A 20011-nucleotide genomic window follows, 5' to 3' on the forward strand; every position below is an offset into this window, starting at 1 on the left:
AAAAAAAAAAAAAAAAAAAAAAAAAAAGATTTTCAGATCCAGGGAAAGCAAAAGGTAGAGTGTTCCAGTGCTTTGCACAGGCTTTTCACAGTGAGGGTCTGGGAGGTACATTGTGTTCTGAATAGGGAATGTAGATGTTCTGACTGCCTTTTGCTTTGTGTTCTGAATAGGGAATGTAGATGTTCTGACTGCTTTTGCTCCAGCTCTTTTTACTGTTCTCCAAGGCAGCCTTCACTGTTTCCAAAGGTTTCTTGCTCATTGTCAAGGTCAATGTTCTTTTATTAATTTATAACGATATGCAACTGGAAAGTGGTCAATCTATGTGAAAAATAACAGGAGAGGCCGAATGAGATCAAGCTATCAAAGCCCAGGACTTTGACGCATTTTGTGTTAGCCCCAGAAACTGTCAAGGAAAATGACATTAGGAAAAGCAAATCCCTTCTGGAGTGACACCAACCTTGACCTGCATGGTGGTGGGGTGTCTTTTCTTATTTTTAGGTGACTTTTTTTTTATACATGTAAACCTTGATAGGGTGTCACAATGATGTGACAGATATGTGGGCTAATTCTTGCTTCCAGGCCATATTTCATTTTGCTATTTTATCTTTCATTACATATCATTAGTGAAGTAGCAACTTATCTCGATGGATTTGGATAGTGGTTCTTACCATGTATATGCACCCTGGGCATGTTCATTTAACTACAAGTATTTAAGCATCTTTGAAAAGAGGATTCTGGGTTTTTTTTCTTTTCTTTTCTTAAGCTATCTAGTTATTAGGACAAACCTTAATTCCCAGCAGCTTATTCTGGGATCGCTGGTTTAGGCAGAGAAGAGAGGGGAAACAGTTGAGATGAAATGGTCTGGTTCCCTCGTCAGATTTCCTGCAACACAGCCTGGAGTACTTAGACTTCTTGGATTGTTTTGGAGAATTCTTGGCTTTAAACAATTTTTGTAAGTTACCAAATGTCTCCCATTCATCCCATATAGAACAGCAATATATTACACACACACACACACACACACACACACACACACACACACACACACACACACACACGCGCGCGCGCGCACACACACACACACACACACACACACACACATTTCCAGAGGATTTTTTTGATGACACGGAGCTGGGGATTTGGGGATGGAGGTGGGGTAAGTCAGAGTCCTGTAGCAGTCACTTCTCACTGCTTTTCCTCTGAACAGCAGCTGAGGGGTGATGTGCAGATGGTTTTGAGCCAAGGACAATCGCTCCTGAAAGCCGCAGATTCTGATGGCCTGTCTTGAAGCAGGAGCTGACCAGGGGACTTTGCTGTTATTGACTTGTTCTGTGGTAGAAAGCCCAGGTATTATTAGGTGCACAATGAGTTTTTTAAAAGGCCCCTTGAGCCAGGTGATGACTGCGAATGGTGCTGAGTCCCTATCTCTAGTTCCCATCCTCAGAAGCCCTGGGAGTCCCAGCGCTCCAGCAGCTGACAGAGCAGTTCCCCATGCTTCCTTCATTCAGGAGCTCTTGCAGTCAGCTCTAGTCCCTGAGGGAGCCGCTTTCTTTCACTTTCAAGGATCTCGACAAATACAGTCAGGAAAAACAGCAAGCTGCAGGAGATGTACTTATAGGCTAATATGTACCCACTCCCTTTCAGGGTTTCTTCTAAATTACAAGCCTGCTGCAGTGGATGGTTTTGGTCTGCGTTGAGACATTACATTCTTGCAACCTTTTTCAGAACATAGCTGGATTTCTTTATGGTCTTCCTTCTTGCTAAGTACAGTGGCCAAATGATGCCATCACTGACTTCCTGTCATGAAGTAGGAGGGGATTAATGAGACCGTGTTTGCAAAACTCTGTGAGGCCTTCACAGCAGGCATTTCAACGTGGGTATCTGGAGCTGGCACTCATTTGTCCCTGCGTATCTGGTTCACATGGTTTGGTATCTTTGAGGCAATAATTTGTAAGGCACAACCCTGTGCCCTGCCCTTAGTGAAGGCAAGCGTTTTGCTTGGAGCTGAGTTATTTTTCCACCCTTTTGGCCTTGCTGAGCATTTTAACGATCGGTTCCATGCTGCTTGTCTCTAATCTGTGGAGAGATGCTGTCGGTACAAACTGTACTGTGAGACCGTGAGAAAATTACACCCCGGCCCACACGGAAGGGCTGCTTTTGGTTCCAGGATGTCTGCCGGGACCACTGTTAAGAATGTGTGTCTGAAGGAGGAGCTCATTCTAATTCTTGGTGCACAGGTGACTTAATAAGTGTGTGCATTGAGACCAGGAGCTGATGTATCAGAGATGTGGCTCTCTGTCACCTCAGGGTGTTCTTAATAGCAGCACCAGGCTTTTTTTTCCTCCCTTTCATTTTCGTCAAAATGTATCAAGGGCTGTCATCGCCTCTCAAAGAAAGCACTTATTAATATGTATAAGGTGAGACTGTTCGTTCTAAGAATTAAGCGTTACTCACAACCATTACCTCCAACAGAAAGACTGTGGAGAAAGAAAGCCCGCTCACATCTGCTCACCTAGTAAGTGTGCTCATACACGCACATGCTCATAGAAAACATACAATTAAACAAACACACAAACATTTTACTTTCCTGAGGCAGAAAACGACATGTATTAGTACCATATAAAATGTAGTCTTTTTTTATTAATGGTAGCATTTGATAGACAACTATATATAATATTATCATAATATATTGTACATACATATGTAATGTATTTATAATACAATAAATTATAATGTAACATAATATTATATAATATATCTATTTGTAATATATATTCATATATACCTCTATGTAATTTATGTAGCTAATTATATATATATGGATTTTGAGTACAAGTGTGCTTCATTTTATGTTATATTTAAGTAGGTCTCAGCAGCTACGTAATGGCACTCACGATACTAGTGTAGCGGTTGGATTTTGTTTGCACTCATTTTCAACGCTCGATGGTCAGTGAGTCCAAGCATCTGTTTTGCAGGGACCCAGCCGAACTTACTGCAGTCTCATGACTATTCTGTCTTCATCTCTCCTTTGTTAAAACTGTTAATCCTAGGAATGTTTAGTCAGTTATTTATTGGGGCTTTGCTCCGCGTAGGTGCCTTGAGGAGTCACAGAGAGGTGAAGGCTCAGTTTTTCTTCTGCGCTCTAATTGTGGCAGACGGTCCTTGAGTGTGTGCTAAGTGGGTAGTTCTTTATAGTCATTATCTCCACTAATTCTCATAAGAACACTTTGGGCAGAGTATTAATTATTATTATCCTATTTTGCAGATGAAAGGGTAAGGACATAGAAAAGCTAAGCCACTTTCTGAGAGTCTTCTTTACAACTTGTGTGGGGAAAGACTTGGCTTTTCTTCTTTGAGGATTAGAACAGCTCATTAGAATGGCCACGGTCGAGTGCCGCAGATGGAGTAGCTTCGTCTGCTGAAGCCTTTTGCTCATAATTCCACAGGCTGCAAGTCAGAGACCAAGACTGGCAGGCTTGGTGTCTGCTGAGCCCTCTGTCCTTGGCTTATGGTTAGCTGCCTTCTGGCTGGGTCCTTATCAGCTCTTCTCTCGGCAATTGTCTGTGTCCACATTTGCTCTTCACATATAAACCCCAAATGGGTCAGATTGGGGCTCGTATGAGCTGCTTACTGGGCTATGCAAGGCATTATCTTCAATGACAACCACACTGGAGGTATTGGGGTTAAGATTTCAGTACATAGTTGCCACCAAGAGTTCAGCTCAAAGTTCAAAAGAGAGGACAAACATTCTTTCTGCTCATCTCTGTTCCAGTGTTGGGACAACCAAAACTTTGAAAATGCAAAGACCTAGAAGAGACTTGGAGCCTCATTTTTCTTTCTTCTTCGTTTTTTATTTTAAAAAAAAAAATGTTTTCATTAGAAATAGATTTATATCACTTCCTCTGCCTCCCCGGTCCTCCAGTCTCTCCCAGCTACCTCCCCTCAAACTTTTCTCATGCTTCTTATTCTCAAGGTGACAGCCTTTTGTAATATCATTGTTACATACGTATGCATGCATATATACAAGTATGTAAAGCTGAAGCACACTGAGTCTGGCTGTATTGTGTGGACGTACAGTTTTCAAAGCTGACTACTCTGAATTGGACAAAGAAAAAAGGGGTCATGTGATACAAACATCAACAGACCACAGGGAACCAAGTCCCAGTGGATAGATCTATATCACAGCTCCTATATTTATGGTTCAGGTAACATGAAGGAAGAATGGACAAAATAGAGAATAAGAGCCAGAATACCTGGAAGTCTGCTGAGATAGTCTTTCCTAGAAATGGCTGTGTAAACAAGACCAGAACAATGGATATATCAATAAGGCCGCTAACACAGAAGTGGGCAAATTTCATAGAACTCTAACCCCAGACAAAGAAGTATAGGCACACCTTTCTTTTTCCACTGAAATCCCATCAACAACACCTAATGGCTCTTAATGAGGGAAGGGTCAAAGAGAATACAGAGTGGCTGAGTTCCTTTACCAAGCAACAAAAAGAACAAAGAATCGTTTTGCTATTAGAGAAAAGGAAAGGAGAAAATTGTTTTTGTGTGACAGAGGAAGCAGTATTACTAGACAAATGACTAGGCAAAGTCAACAAACCAGACAACAGCTGGAAACAACTGCATCTAGTGATGTTGCCCTTGCAGGGATTTCCCATAGCATAGAGTGCTCCTTTTGTCCCATAGAGTGCTCACGAATCAGTTGAGATTTTCAAATCCTGTGTACAGAAGGCTTACTTAGAATGGCCTTGGTAACAGTCAAATATAATTGTTTTTTTCCAATAAATTAATTAATTAATTTGATAGTATTTGGGTCTGGAGAGGAGGTTTAGCATTTAAGAGCACTGGATACAGTTCCAAAGAACCTGGGCTGGACTGTAAGCACCCACATGGTGGCTCACATCACTGTCTGCAGCTCTACTACCCTCTTCCAGCCTCCATAGGATCACAGAACACACATGGTACACAGAGACATTAAAACAGGTAAATGTCCATACACATAAAAATACATACACAAGAACAATAAAAATAGAAGTAGTAGTTTAATTTTTGAGTAACAGAAAAATATTAGAAACACAAGGAGCTCAGTATTTAATGAGTTCATTAGCTCCCATTGTCCCTGGGAGTCCTGGAGGTTTTGCTGACTTTGCTAATATACTGGTGGATGGGGCCTGAGCCAGGCCTTGGTGGTGTCAGCTCTGATGCCATCACTGTCTCTAAACAGAGTTGTCTCAGACAGATCACTTAATTTTCAGAGTGAAGACATAAGACTTGTAATCTCAAGGCAGGAAGTGAGTCTTTGAGAATTCTGGTGGGTGTTAAATGAGGCAACACATGCAGGGACACTGTATACTTTCTTTCAAGAATGAACTTCAAATACAAGTGCCCTCCTGTGCAGGATGCATGGAGCCTTGTTTGAGCCATTCTGTCCCTTCCCACACATCTGAGACTATTTTGGCTCGTCCCCAGGCTGTGCATTTGAAGGATACATTTCTATGTGGAAACACAGATTGGTTTTTTTCATCAGTGTCTTTGAGGACAAATCCCCACCTGAGCTTATTTCTTTTTCTAGTCATCTCTAGGCTGGAGAGTAGGGCACAGGTTACTGGAAGGCACTATTTTCCAGTCACTGACTTTGTCTGTTCATTCATCCCAGGGCAGTGTTAACACTCCTCTGCAGATTTCATCAGTTTACTGAGTAGGTTGAGCATCTGGCAGGGTCAAGTAACCATCTTTGTTTTTTGTTTTTGTTTTTGTTTGTTTGGTTGGTTTTTTTTTCAAAACCTATTTTTTGATTGGATAATTTATTTGTTTACTTTTCAAATGTTATCCCCTTTCTGGGCTTCCACTCTGCAAACCCCTTATCCCAGTTCCCCTTACCCTGCTTCTTATGAGGGTAATTCCCCCACCCACTCACTCCCACCTCACCGCCCTAGCATTCCTCTACACTGGGGCATCAAGGGCCTTCCCTCCCATTGATGCCAGATAAGGCCCCTTCAGCTCCTTCAGTCCTTCCTCTAACTCCTCCATTGGGGCACCTGTGCTCAGTCCAATGGTTGACTGAGAACATTTGCATCTGTAGTGGTCAGGATCTGGCAGAGCCTCTCAGGAGATAGCTGTATCAGGCTTCTGTCAGCAAGCACTTCCTGGCATCAGCAATAGTATTTGGGTTTGGTGTCTGCGTGTGGGATGGATCCCCAGGTGGGGCAGTCTCTGGATGGCCTTTCTTTTAGTCTCTGTTCCATTCTTTGTCCCTGTGTTTCCTTTAGATAGGAACAATTCTGGGTTAAAATTTTTGACATGGGTGGGTAGCCCCATCTCTCAACCAGGGGGCCATGCCTAACCTCTGGATATTGTCTTGACAGGTTCTCCCTCCCCTTTGTGGGGTATTTCAGCTAATGTCATCCCCATGACATGAGGTTCTGAAAGGCTCTTCCTTTCCTGGCATCTGGGACTATCTGGTTGCTACCCCCAGTTCCCCATCACCCATTGCTGCACAACTCTGTTCAATTTTCTGACCCTCTGCACATCTCCTCCATCTCCTCCCATACCTAATTCTTCCCCTCTTTTTCCCCTCCCCCTTCTCTTTCCTCCCAAGTCCCTCTTACCCTCTATTTCTCTTGATTATATTGTTCCCCCTTCTTTTTTTAATTAGATGTTTTCTTTATTTACATTGCAAATTTTATCACCTACCAAAATCCCCCTATCCCATCCCCCCTCTCCCTGCTCAGGAACCCACCCACTCCTGCTTCCCTGTCCTGCATTCTACAACACTGGGGGATCAAGCCTTCATGAGACCAAGGACTCCTCCTCTCATTGATATCCCACAAAGCCATCCTCTGCTACATATGCAGCTGGAGCAATGGGTCCCTCCATGTGTACTCTTTGGTTGGTGGTTTAGACCCTGGGAGCTCTGGGAGTACTGGTTGGTTCATAATGTTGTTCCTCCTATAGGGCTACAACCCCTTTCAGCTCCTTGGGTTCTTTCTCTAGCTCCTCCATTGAGGGACTCTGTACTCAGTCCAATGGATGGCTGTGAGCATCCACTTCTGTATTAGTCAGGCACTGGCAGAGCCTCTCAAGACACAGCTATATCAGGTTCCTGTCAGTAAGCACTTGTGGCATCCACAGTAGTGTCTGGGCTTGGTAACTGTTTATGGGATGGATCCCTAGGTAGGACAGTCACTGGATGACCTTTCCTTCAGTTTCTGCCCCAAGCTTTGTCTCTGTATTTCCTACCATGGATATTTTGACCCCTCTTCTAAGAAGGACCTAAGTATCCATAATGTGGTTTTCCTTCTTCTTGAGCTTCATGTGGTTTGTGAATTATATCTTAGGTATTCCACACTTCTGAATAAGCTAATATCTACTTATCAGTGAATGCATGCCATGTGTGTTCTTTTGTGATTGGATTACCTCATTCAGGATAATATTTTCTAGTTCCATTCATTTACCTAAGAACTTCATGAATTTGTTGGTTTTGTGTTTCTTTTTGTTTTGTTTTGTTTTTCAATTTTGGTTTTTTGAGACAGGGTCTCTCTGTGTAGCTCTGGCTGTCCTGTAACTCACTCTGTAGACCAGGTTGGCCTTGAACTCAGAAATCTGCCTGCCTCTGCCTCCCAAGAACTGGGATTAAAGGCATGTGCCACCACTGCATGGCCCGAATTCATCATTTTTAATAGCTAAGTAGTACTCCATTGTGTAAATGTGCCACCTTTTCTGTATCCATTCCTCTGTTGAGGACATCTGGGCTCTTTCCAGCTTCTGGTTATTATAAATAAGGCTGCTATGAACATAGTGGAGCATGTGTCCTTATTAAATATTGGAACAACTTCTGTGTATATGCTTAGAAGTGGTATAGGTGGGTCCTCAGGTGGTACTAGGTCCAACCAATAGGACAAAATGGCAACCAACAGAGATGCGAAAAGATCTTTACCAACCCTATATCCAATAGAGAGCTAATATCCAATATATACAAAGAAGTCAAGAAGTTAGACTCCAGAGAATAAATAACCCTATTAAAAATGGGGTACAGAGCCAAACAAAGAATTCTCAACTAAGGAACACCGAATGGCTGAGAATCACCTAAAGAAATGTTCAAAATCCTTAGTCATCAGGAAAATACAAATCAAAACAACCTTGAGATTCAACCTCATACCAGTCAGAATAGCTAAGATCAAAAACTCAGGTGACAGCAGATGCTTATGAGGATGTGGAGAAAGAGGAACACTCCTCCATTGCTGGTGGGATTGCAAGCTGGTACAACCACTCTGGAAATCAGTTCAGTGGTTCCTCAGAAAATTGTTCCCCCTTCTAAGTAGGACTGAAGCATCTGCTCTTTGGTCTTTCTTCCTCTTGAGCTTCATGTGGTCCATGAGTTGTATTGTGGGTATTCCATGCTCTTTGCCTAATATCTACTTATCAATGAGTATATACTGTGTGTGTTCTTTTGTGACTGAGTTACCTCTCTCAGGATATTTTCTACATCCATCCACTTGCCTGTGAATTTCATGAAGTCATTCTTTTTAACTATGTAGATGTACCACATTTTCTGTATCCATTCATCTGTTGATGGACATCTGGGCTGTTTCTAGTTTCTGGCTATTATAAATATGATTGATATGAACATAGTGGAGCATGTGTCCTTACTATATGTTGGAGAATCTTCTTGTAAGAGACCCTCTCTGACCTCTTCTCCAACCAGACAGAGCCTCCTTTGGCCCTGAGCAGCCCCTGGGAATGTTCTTGTGACTAGAGCAGAGTGGGATCCCAGTTATTTTCTGTATAACAGTAACTTGTAAGCCTTGCTGCGGTTGTGATGATGAGACTGGAGTCTTGGCTCTGTTCCTGGGGTACCTTGGAAACTCCAGGCCCTAGTCAGCTCATTATCTGCCCCACCTTGAGTTAACTGTTCCAGATACCACACTAACCACAGGTAGACCAAATCCCTCTCTTTCCAGGGATTCTCTCATTTGAGAACAAGCTCAGGCCTGTCCAAATGCTAAGTCCCAGAAAACTCCCTACCAGTCTTGCCTTGTCTTGTACTTTCTTCAGACACATGAAAGAATGTTAGAAATTTGGGGGTGGGGGATTGGGATGATGTGGTAGGTTTTCCATTCTGTTGAAGTCATACATGGTGACATAGGCAGTTTCAGATCACCGACATGTTCCCTTGTAGCTGGTGGCATGTCCCTCTCCTCTCTAAGCATTTCAAGGCTGAGCTGAAACATGAGACACGCAGTCATCTGCTGCTTTGTTTAACTTCTGTCAAACTTACTTGGGTTAGAATTTCTCAGTGCCTGAAGACCTATAAATTTGTCCACCTGTGTAACTGGAGCCACCAGAGAGTACTAGTGGTAGTTTGTAAATTCAACATTCCTATGATGATCACTAATTCATTTGTGACTCCTCCTCTTGGGCACACTACAACAAAGAAGTGATTACTCCATGGGTGAGATATTAATATTTCCCAGTCTCCAGCGTCTGCTGCGCCGCATTGTCTGTGGCCTCCTGTTCCATGCTTCTCCATCTAGTTGAAAGCGAAGCCTACAAACCTACTACTGAGCACACTGCGGGAGCCCTCCCCAGGCTTCAGCCCTTCTCCCTGAATCAGCCAGAACTACGTTATTCCCTTCTGATGGAAAAGGCTTTGAAATAAGTGGTGAAGGTACCCAAAGACCAAGATTTCCTTTTCATGCTTTTCAGAAACTTTTTTTTTGGTATTTATTTCAAAGACTTAAGTGTTCTTTGGGGGGCCCCTAATCATCCTAAGCCCTGGGAATTTACTTCTCTGCAGCTCCTCTCCCTCCCCAAGCAGCCCTGCACGGAGCAAAATAATTGTCTGTTTCTGCAAGCAGCCTCCTGTGCAGATGGAGCCTGATTAGCATGTGCGCTTGCAGCAGGCCACCGCTCCAGCCACATTTGGAAATCCAGCCACTGAGAGAGATGTGGGCTTGACATTCATTAACATTCTTGGGCTCCCTGGGAAATACACATAATAGGGTAAAATTGCCATTAAGGAGAGCAACACTTGAGGGAAATATCCACTCAATAAAGCCAGGGATTCTTCTCATCAACAGCTGAGGAAAAATCCAGTTGCCATAAAGGGTAAAAGAGACATCCTCTTAATATGAGTGGAGATGGCCAGAGTTCAGCAGGTTTGCTGTTCTAATGAGTCCCATCGTCCTGTGCTGGATGGCAACTGGCTTATTGGTATGCAGATGTTTCTCAGGCATATTTTGGTCTCAGCAGATCCCAGTATCAGCTTAATGATTTCTTTCCCCAGGGTTGTGTGTATTAACCTTAAGAAAAGGCAAACACTAAAGGAGTTGGTCTTAACAGTGACATAGCCTTTAAGTCAAAACTTTTTTTTCTGGCTGGGTTAGAGGAATTGGATCTTGATATTTCCTTTTTCTTTGTGTGGAGGGTTCTTAGTGGGATATACAGCAACCTGAAGTATAGATAATTTCTACCTACCCCTCTGCCTTTCTAGGGTATAATGTTTTGACTGTTTCCTATTGTCCTTTACATTGAATGTCATAGGATTGTGTGTTATATGTGCTAAACTGATACAGGTTCTTACTAACTTTGGGAAGTCAGCCAAAAGTAACACTAAAGGTTGTTTAAACAGTACAGCTTTCTACACATTAAAAAACTCCCTTTGAAGGGACTTGAACCCAGTCAACTCCCTATATTGGCTTGGACTCAGGTATGGGTTGATGACACAAAATGTAAAAATCTGTTTCATTTGACTAATTGAAACGCTCCACTCTGTAGTCTTGCAACTACTATCCTTGACAAGTCGCAGGGAGGAGCAACGCTCCTTGATGAGTCTGTGTCTTGCATAGAGTTATTGCTCACTTGAATAAGCTAGCCCTAGCGACAGGCTTCTTGACCAGTTGTGAAGCTTTCATGTCCTTTCAAGGATGTCCCCAAAAATTGTGCACACACTATTTGGATCCCTTTGTCTCCAAATGGTCTTGATTTGATGCGAGGCATCTGTACTGCATTTCCATTTAGTCAGAAGCAGCATTCACACATCTCAGGGATGACAACCTTGCTGTGTTTGTGGGCAGTTTATAATTCACAATATATTTTCACCTGATGTCTCCTAACTTGATGTTCACAATGTGCCTTTATGGTAGGTGATTTCTGCAGTTTGTAGATGGGGAAACTGAGGCTCATGAATTTTATTACTGGAAAGCAGCAGAATTTAGACTTGCAGCTATAATGACCTTATTTTTAATGAGCTTCTCTTAATTGGATTCTTTTTATTAAAAACATTCATTTGTTAAGACCAAACCCAGGATATTGTTTTAAATATCTAGAGCTAAGTGGCTGCAGTAAGTTTTCTACATTTGTTGGACATGCAAATATTTTGTCTTTGCAAAATGAAATGTGTACATTTGTGTGTGTGTGTGTGTGTGTGCATGCATGTGTTATATGTTCATGTACACATGAGAGAATACACCCATGAGTGCCCATGGAAAGTATCAGGCATCCTTCTCTATCTCTCTTGCCTTGGTTTCTTGAAATAGGATCACTCACTGAACCTGGAAGTAGGCTGCCAAATGCATCCAGCCTTGATGATGCCCATCTACCCCATCTTCATTCCTCATAGTTCTGGGTATAAAACCATGTGGACTCATTCAGCTTTTTAATGGGAGTATGCTAGGTAGGTGTTTAAATGCAAGTCCTCATGTTTGCATAGCATGCATTGTTGTTACCCATCTGCATTCCTAACAAAACGATTTTTTTTAAAAAGGTAATTATTGGGCCAGTGAAATGGCTCTGTGAATGAACACATTTGCTGCCACTCATGATGACCTAAAATTAATCCTGAAGGTCCCCACCCAGAAAGGGAACCAACGTTTGCAAGTTCGATCTCCACACAGGCAGGATAGAGAGTAAACACATGTAATAAAAAGTAAAAGTTGACTCTCTTCAGGAAGCCTGTATTCTCACAGACTATCAGGCGATTACTTTGTGTAGATGGTGCCAGGCCAGCGGTGGCTCTTAAATTTTCCTGCTTACACTGGCCTCATCCCTAGGTCATCTTTCTGTTTGGGTATGGCGACCTGAGCTGATTTTACTCATAATATGCTGTGCACACTGTATGTACATTTTACAATGAATCTATAGACAGCACTCTGAACTTTAGTTACAGCTCTGAGGAAGAGTGTGGTCACTACAAACGCAGGACGTGGTGGCTGAGATGACAACTTTCTGGAGGTGGGAATGATGTGAGAGTGTGGATGATGCATGATCTCTTCATGTAACACAATGGAGTGCTCCATTCAATTAAGTGCTAGTGAAACCATGCGTGGAGGGCTACTCTTGGAAGCCATGATGTTCAGAAGGAGAGAGAGGAATTAAAGTGGCGTGGCTAATAATAATAATAATGATGAGAAGAGAGATGAAAGAAAATAAAAATGAGATGATATTTTTCCCTTCCATATTACTGAATCAAAATTTCTCATCTACAATTGAGAAATCAGAAAAAAAAAAGAGATGTTGAACGTTTTTATGATCACTAATGACCAAACTCTGACCTCAGAGGGTAGTGAAATTCAGAGTGGCGAGAGGGGTTGGAAGTGCTCTATTTTCTTCCTCTTCTATACACTCTGATTTTGAATGTTGTACAGTAAATACTTTCCAAGAGTCAATAGAAACATTGCTATTGTGTTTCTACTCTGGACTGACTGGGCATATCTGTGTGGAAACTAGAGTGACTGGTTAAACTGACAGATGGACTTTGGGTAGACTAGTGAGTTATGACTATGTAGCTGAGTCAGGCAGACACTGGTGACTGAGCCAGCGTGCAGCCTGGCCCCCGACCGCCAGACACTGGTGACTGAGCCAGCATGCAGCCTGGCTCCGACTGCCAGACTCTGGTGACTGAGCCAGCATGCAGCCTGGCCCCCAACCACCAGACACTGGTGACTGAGCCAGCGTGCAGCCTGGTTCCCGACCACCAGACACTGATGACTGAGCCAGCATGCAGCCTGGCCCCCGACCGCCAGACTCTGGTGACTGAGCCAGCATGCAGCCTGGCCCCCAACCACCAGACACTGGTGACTGAGCCAGCCTGCAGCCTGGCCCCCGACCACCAGACACTGGTGACTGAGCCAGCATGCAGCCTGGCCCCCAACCTCCAGACACTGGTGACTAAGCCAGCATGCAGCCTGGCCCCCGACCACCAGACACTGGGTGAACTACTTGAGAGTAGTAAAAAGAGACAGCCACAGCCCAGGCCAGGCTCTGAGAGAACATGGGTAAGTCGTGACCTCAACACTAATTACATGGGCCACAGCTGAGGCTCTACTCTTTTTCTCTGTAACAAATAGGGGGATTAAATTCTAGCCTCTGTTTTAACTTTGATTATTTTTTTTACAAAGTTTTGATTTCCTTTCTATGATTATTTCTATCCTTTTCATTTGTAAGATATACTCAATTATAAATGCTTTTAATCTGCCATCACAGTCTTTCCTGCATAATCTAAGAGTATACTTTAGAATAAGATGTTCTTTCTAGGAAAGGTCTATCTTTTGTCCAACAGCCATCATGGATTATTGTCCAACAATCAATCATGTTTGTGTCCTGAACAGTGATGGTATGATCCAAAATTTGTAATTTCATTGCTAATGGGGTTCTTAATTAAATTACTGATCTGATCCAAAAGGGTTCAGCTTTGGGGAACTAGATCCGAAACACATTCTCTTTCACTGGGTTTTTACAGTTTGAACTACTTATTACTGGTTTAAGGTAGTTTTCAAGTAGTCTGTCAGATTTCCTGCAAACAGAAGAACTTAAGCAAAGAGCATCCGGCTGCCGAGCCTCCTCCAAGAGCTTGGCTGTACCTTGTGCTGGCCTTCATCCAACCATCCTCTCAGACATCCTTTACTGTCAGACTTCCTCAGGATTTCATTTACAAGAGTTTTGGAATCAATTTAGCATGTAAGAAACAACCAAGTTACCATCATCCCCATACTCTTTCTGTGCTTCTATCTTCAGTTTTAGTTGGGTTCCTGTTAGGTCTGGAGTAAGGTGAGGGACCCAAAGCCAGATGGGAACATCTTAAGCGTTAGGAATTCTTCAGGTTTTATGCTGTCTGTATACTTACTACAGTGGCTTGTGAGCAAGGAGCTGTCCAGAAAAGCTTTCCAAGTAATAAAAGAATGTTTTCCCATGGCCTTCTAGTTGCTCCATCAGTAGCTGAAGTTGTTTTCCTCTTCACTAAGCTTCGTTGCGGCAATTCTGGTTGAATGGCCACTACCACACACATAAGTTATTTGTTCCTTCATGATGCAAATATATTGCTCCATGCGGAAGTGAAACATAAGATCTTTAGGTTCAAATATCAGAAAGTGCCAGATTGTGAATAGCTGAATGGAGAACCACATACCACCTGATATGGACTGCAGAGAAAAGTCAGGGAAGGAAGAGGATGGTTCAGATTAAAGGGTGATTTGGAGGAGAGGAGGGGGCCGAGAATAGGAAAGGACTGGATTATGGTAAAGAGAGAGATAGAGGCTGTCTGAGTCATCATTCTATTGCTATGAAGAGATGTAATGATCAAGGCAACTTGTAAAAGAAAGTGTTGAATTGGGGACTTGTTTTAGAGGGTTAGTCCATGATCATCATGTTAGGAAGCAGATGGGTGTGGTGTTGGCGCAGTAGCTGAGAGCTTTCCATACTGATCTAGAGACAGAAGGAGGGGGATGTCCTGGGTCTGGCTTGTACTTTTAAAACCTTACATCTCACCCCTAGTGACTCACCTACTGTTAGGACCACATCTACTCCAGAAAGGCCATACCTCCTAATTCTTCTGAAATAGTTCCTCTAACTGGAGTCCAAGCATTCAAACATATGAACCTATTAGGGACATTCTCATTCAAACCACCATAGTAAGCAGCTGACTAAGGCCAGGCAGGAACTTTGGAGCCAATATTTGATCTGAGTTCATTGTGAACTCAACACATTCAATTCTGCTTTATCCTTCAGCCTCCATTTAGTGACAGGTAACTGGGTGCTAATATTAATAAATACAAAGATGTGTCCTCCTTTTAAAGCCCCTGTTCTCTGAGGTGGGCGTTGAAGATGCCAGAACTGACTCATGGCTCCCCAGATGCCCGCATGAGTGTCAGCAGCAAGCCCCGACTTGCAAGCAAGAAACCCCAGCTAGACTGCACAGCCAGAGGAAGGCTGGGAAGAGTGGCAGGAGGAACAACTCTGGTCCCCTTCCACCCCATAACAAGGCTTATCTTTATAGCACAAGAACTACTTGCTTCTCTGGAGATGAAGTAAGTTTAGGGGGCTTTGTTCTTATTTTGTTCTTTTGAAAAAAAATGAAAATATCCCATTAAAAGAAATTTCTTCATCTCAAACTGTTGACTGCTATGCCACTTAATTTTAGCTTGTTAAATTTGGGATCTTGAAACAAAATCCCACACATAAACGTTCTCTGGGCCCATGGCATTTCCATTTGCTTGTGAATTGGATTAGTTTTCATTTATCTTAAGCTCTTGCCTCTCATTCCCTTTTGTTTTGAGATACTTAGCAAATGTTGACAGTTATGGTTGGCTTATTAAGTTCCCTCAGTTATGTAAATGATTTCAGTTGGTTATGTCGCTATTAATTGAAGAAAGCTTTAAGTTTTCTGGTGTATCTTAGGACTTACTAAGCGAAATATTGCTTACATTTCATTTAACATTTTTTTTCTTTGTCAGGCTTCAAGTTGACCTTTCCCCCACCCCCCCAGTCCCACTCAGCTCTACACTTCCTGTTTTGAATCTACTGTTTGCTTGATATGAACAATGAACTTGTACAACTGTAGACCCAGTGGCCTCTCCTCAGTCTCGTTCTTCTTGGTTGCTCTGCTGTGGCTGACACTGCTCCTACCAGGCTCAAAACCTCCTTCACCTTTGGCTTTCACAACATGATTGTTCTGGTCTGTTTTTCTTTGTAACTGTTCCTTCTTTTCTTGATCTTCTCTGCATACTATCCTATAAAGTAGTGCTTTGAACTGTGATCCTTGCACGTCAGTCACAGTAACAATGTGACACACATGTTCAAGCTCTTCAAGCCTTAAGGGGACTGGAGAATGAGAGGTCTGAGGTACAAGTTACACACTTGTTACTCAGTTAGGCTTATCAGTGTTTGTCTAACACCACTGGGATTTTGTTCTGTGTATTATGTGAAACTGAGTAACTTCCCTCTAGATAACAGTGAATTCAGGTTAGTAGAATAAAGGCACAGGTTAAGAATGAGCAAAGCTGGATCCAAGGGACAAAGTGTCAGTGAGAGTAATGAGCAGAAGATCCAGAGAGTTTACAGAGAATTCAAGGAGAGGGTGTTTGACAGATGTGAGAAACAGCAAGGCTTCATATACCCAGAATTGATCATCTGTGACAGCTGTCACCTATCAGGAACAGAAGTCAGGAACTCAAATATTCAGTTAAGGTTGGGTGGAGTCCAGAGCAGGGTTATTAAGAAATAACTGAGAAACCAAAATCAGAGGACAGGCAACTGCTCCTAAAGACTCATTTGGTCCCATTAGATCTGTGATGGCCACTCTCAGCTAGGGAGGAGAAAGGCAAAGAGCTATGGATAATCATGAGGTTCATTCTGATTTAAACAAACTTGAGTTCCAAGCTGCACCCAGGCCAAGAAGCCTCATTATTATTACTTTACCTTATTTCTAACTCTCCAATGTAGATAGATTTTTCTTGTCTTTTCTCCCACATTTTGTCTGGATAGAAACTGACCTAGATAATTATGTTACCTCTAGCTCATGTACTCATTTCTGCCTTTGGGTTCCTCTCTTCCCAAAGCCACATTGTATTTCCTGGGTAGTCTTCAGTCAAATATCGTAAGCTCACTCCTCTCATCAAGAATGGGTTTAGGGGTCCTTGTCAAAGCATCACTTCAGAAGGATCCTAACCCAGCCACTCATAACTTACCCAGCTATAGTATACACAAAATAGTCTTCCCATTGCTGGATGTGTACACTCAATCACTCATGTGCCCCTCTCCCCCGCCTTCCTTCACCAAACCACTGGAATAGCACCATTTCCCCTACTAAGATAACTAACTAAATCTTAATTCCTAGAACATGAGGCTGTGCATCTCTTGGAAAGTGGAAATCAAGGCCTTCAATTGGGTGACTTTGAGATGAGAAAATATTCCAATTATTCAATAGGACATGATATAATCATAAAGGCTCTCATCTGAAGAGGGAGGCTGAAAAGAGTTAGAGATGATATGATGACAGAAAGGGTCCAGACAGTCATGGTGTTGCATGCCTGTAATCCCAGCACCTGAGAGGAGACAGATAGATGCTTTATCTGAGAGATAGATACAGGAAGATTACTACTAGTTCAAGGCCACTCTGTGCTATGTAGTTCTAGATCAGCCAGGGCTACATAGTGGGACCTAATCTCAAAATAATAATAGTAATAAAGGGGGCAAGTATTGTGATATAAATGGAGCAGGTTTTGAAGAAGACAGGCAGAGACAACCAGTCAGGCATCCTTTAGGAGGTGAAAAATGCAAGAAACAAATCTGACTCAGAGCCTATAGAAAGAGTCCTGCCAACACATCGATTGCATCCTGTGCCTGACTCTTGTCTACAGGATTAGGGGCTTGTATTGTGAGAACACTCTGAGTCTATGGTGAATTTTAACAGCACCCATAAGAAGCCAATATACTATTAGCCTCAAACAGTAAATGTTTCTTAGGAACCATATGTCCCATAATAGAAAGGACTGAGAGTGGGGACGGGGCAAGGAGGGAGAGATTTCTGCTGACCTAATTCCTCTTCAGTTTGTCTTACTCACTGACTTATTTAATGTATAGTTAGTGCTTATATCTCCAAACTGCTGTTCTGGGCACAGGGAAATCCCCACCACCCTGGAGCTTACAAGCTATCCCAGAGACATAGAGCAAATATTATAAGTCTAAAACTGTTATTGGGTAGAACTGGATCCTTGTGATAGAGCCTTTCTTAACCTGCTTCAGTATCACAAAATATAAGACTTGAGCTTGTAAGCCTAGAGGCCATGAAATGATAGCTGTGGTTAAATGTATAAAAAAAGTCATGACAGTTCTAGGACAGTGGTTCTCGACTTGTGGGTCATAAGCCTTTTGGTCAGCATGACCCTTTCACATGGATGATCAAAGACCAACAGAAAACACAGATGTTGATATCATGATTCATAATGGTGGTAAAATTACAGTTATGGAATAGGAATGAGAAATATTTTGTTGGGGGGGCTGTTTTAAAGGGTCATAGCATTAGGAAAATTGCAAACTACTGCTCTATGAAGAAGATAGAAGGAGGAAGCTAGTTTTAAATAGGAGCTAAGAGAAGAGCTGACTGAGGAAGTGCTATTTTTGAAATGTGTAGGAAATTTTCTGAGAATAATTGATTTAAATTTCTGAGACAGATAGGTGCTTTATGAGCTTCATGACACTGGCCGAGATAGCAGCCTTGATCTTGCATATTGGGATGGCTGATCTTCATTTTTTTCTGTTTCCCATTGTGATCCGAGCCAGCATGGAATTCTGCTCAGATTATTGTAACATGTTATGTCCAATTCCAAATGTTCCTTCTGTGGATGTCTGATTAACACCCTTGCAGTCAGTGTCTGTGAAGATGAAGCGATTGAGATGGCCTTCATTTTCAGTTCTGTTCTTCATGTAGACACTAGAGAAATAGGCCACAACAACAAAAAATAGCCTATAAATTTAATTCATGATTTTGTATTGACCCATGTTTGATGAGGTATGAACACATGATTTTCTATATGGAGTCATGACTAATAACGACATTAATCTACTCTGAATTCCATAAAGTTAGTTTCCGGGCCAAACATTTTATGTTATGATGAAGTGTATTGTATAATGGAAGATCTTGAATACAGATGCCTTTTATTAAAATTGGTTTTTATAGTTAAAGGACCTTTTAGTGAGAGAGAAGGGTTGGCTTCAGAATTATCTATGCTGTGCTGACTTTATGGCCCCCCAAGGTCCTCTTCAAATGCAAATGTGGGTGTTCATTAAGCAGAAATGGTTTCCAAACTGTTATGCCCTGCCATGCTAATGCAGGTGGAAATTTGAAAGCTTCCTGGTTTTATTATTTTTTTCCATTACTTTTTGGGAGGAGAGGTAGCAGCTGGGGATTATGTATGGCTAAGCTGACTGCTAGAGACCTCTGTGTGATGATACATTTATATTTCAAAGCAGAGACTTCTGTGAATGTTATAGAACATTCCATGCCCAGCCACATTTCCAAACACCCAGAGCAAAGGCATATGTTTTACCACAAAGTGCCCATTTCCATAGACATTTAGATAATGTGCTATAAAGGTAAGACAACCAGCCAACCAAACACATGTAAAATCAACTAACTCTTCTCAATGCACACAGCAAATATTTACAGAATTACAGAAATTTCAACTTGAATTCTCTTTGCTTTTCATTATTATTGTTTCACATAGATACCACTAAGTAAATAAACCTTTTCATCATTGCCTTAATACTTACTTTTGAAAAACTTCCTCCTGTGTGTATGTGTGCTGTGCGTGTATACACATAAGTGAAGGTGCAGTAGGTCATGCTATTGAGAAACGGTGAGTGCCTCCCTTTACTGTTTTCTGCCATCTTCCCTTGAGACAGGCAGGGTCTTTCATCAAATCTGGAACTCACTTCTGACTAGGCTAGCTGGCCAGAAAGCCCCCTAATAATCCTGTCTCTGCTTTAACGTAAGTGCTGGGGAAATAGGTGCCCCTGGCTACGCCTGGCTAACTTTTATACTGGTGATGGAGATCCACACTCTGGTCCTCATGACTGTGCAGCAGGAGTTCTTACTCACCACACCGTTTCCTCTGTATTTACTCTTACCATGTGTTAACATACATATAACTGAATATACTCTTCACTGTTTGCTATTTTACAACTTGTGCAAAAATGAGTTGAGCAGAAAGTATTAGGGCCACAGGTTTCC

The sequence above is a fragment of the Mastomys coucha genome, unplaced genomic scaffold (assembly GCF_008632895.1).
Source record: "Mastomys coucha isolate ucsf_1 unplaced genomic scaffold, UCSF_Mcou_1 pScaffold14, whole genome shotgun sequence".
In the NCBI taxonomy this organism is placed as follows: Eukaryota; Metazoa; Chordata; class Mammalia; order Rodentia; family Muridae; genus Mastomys; species Mastomys coucha.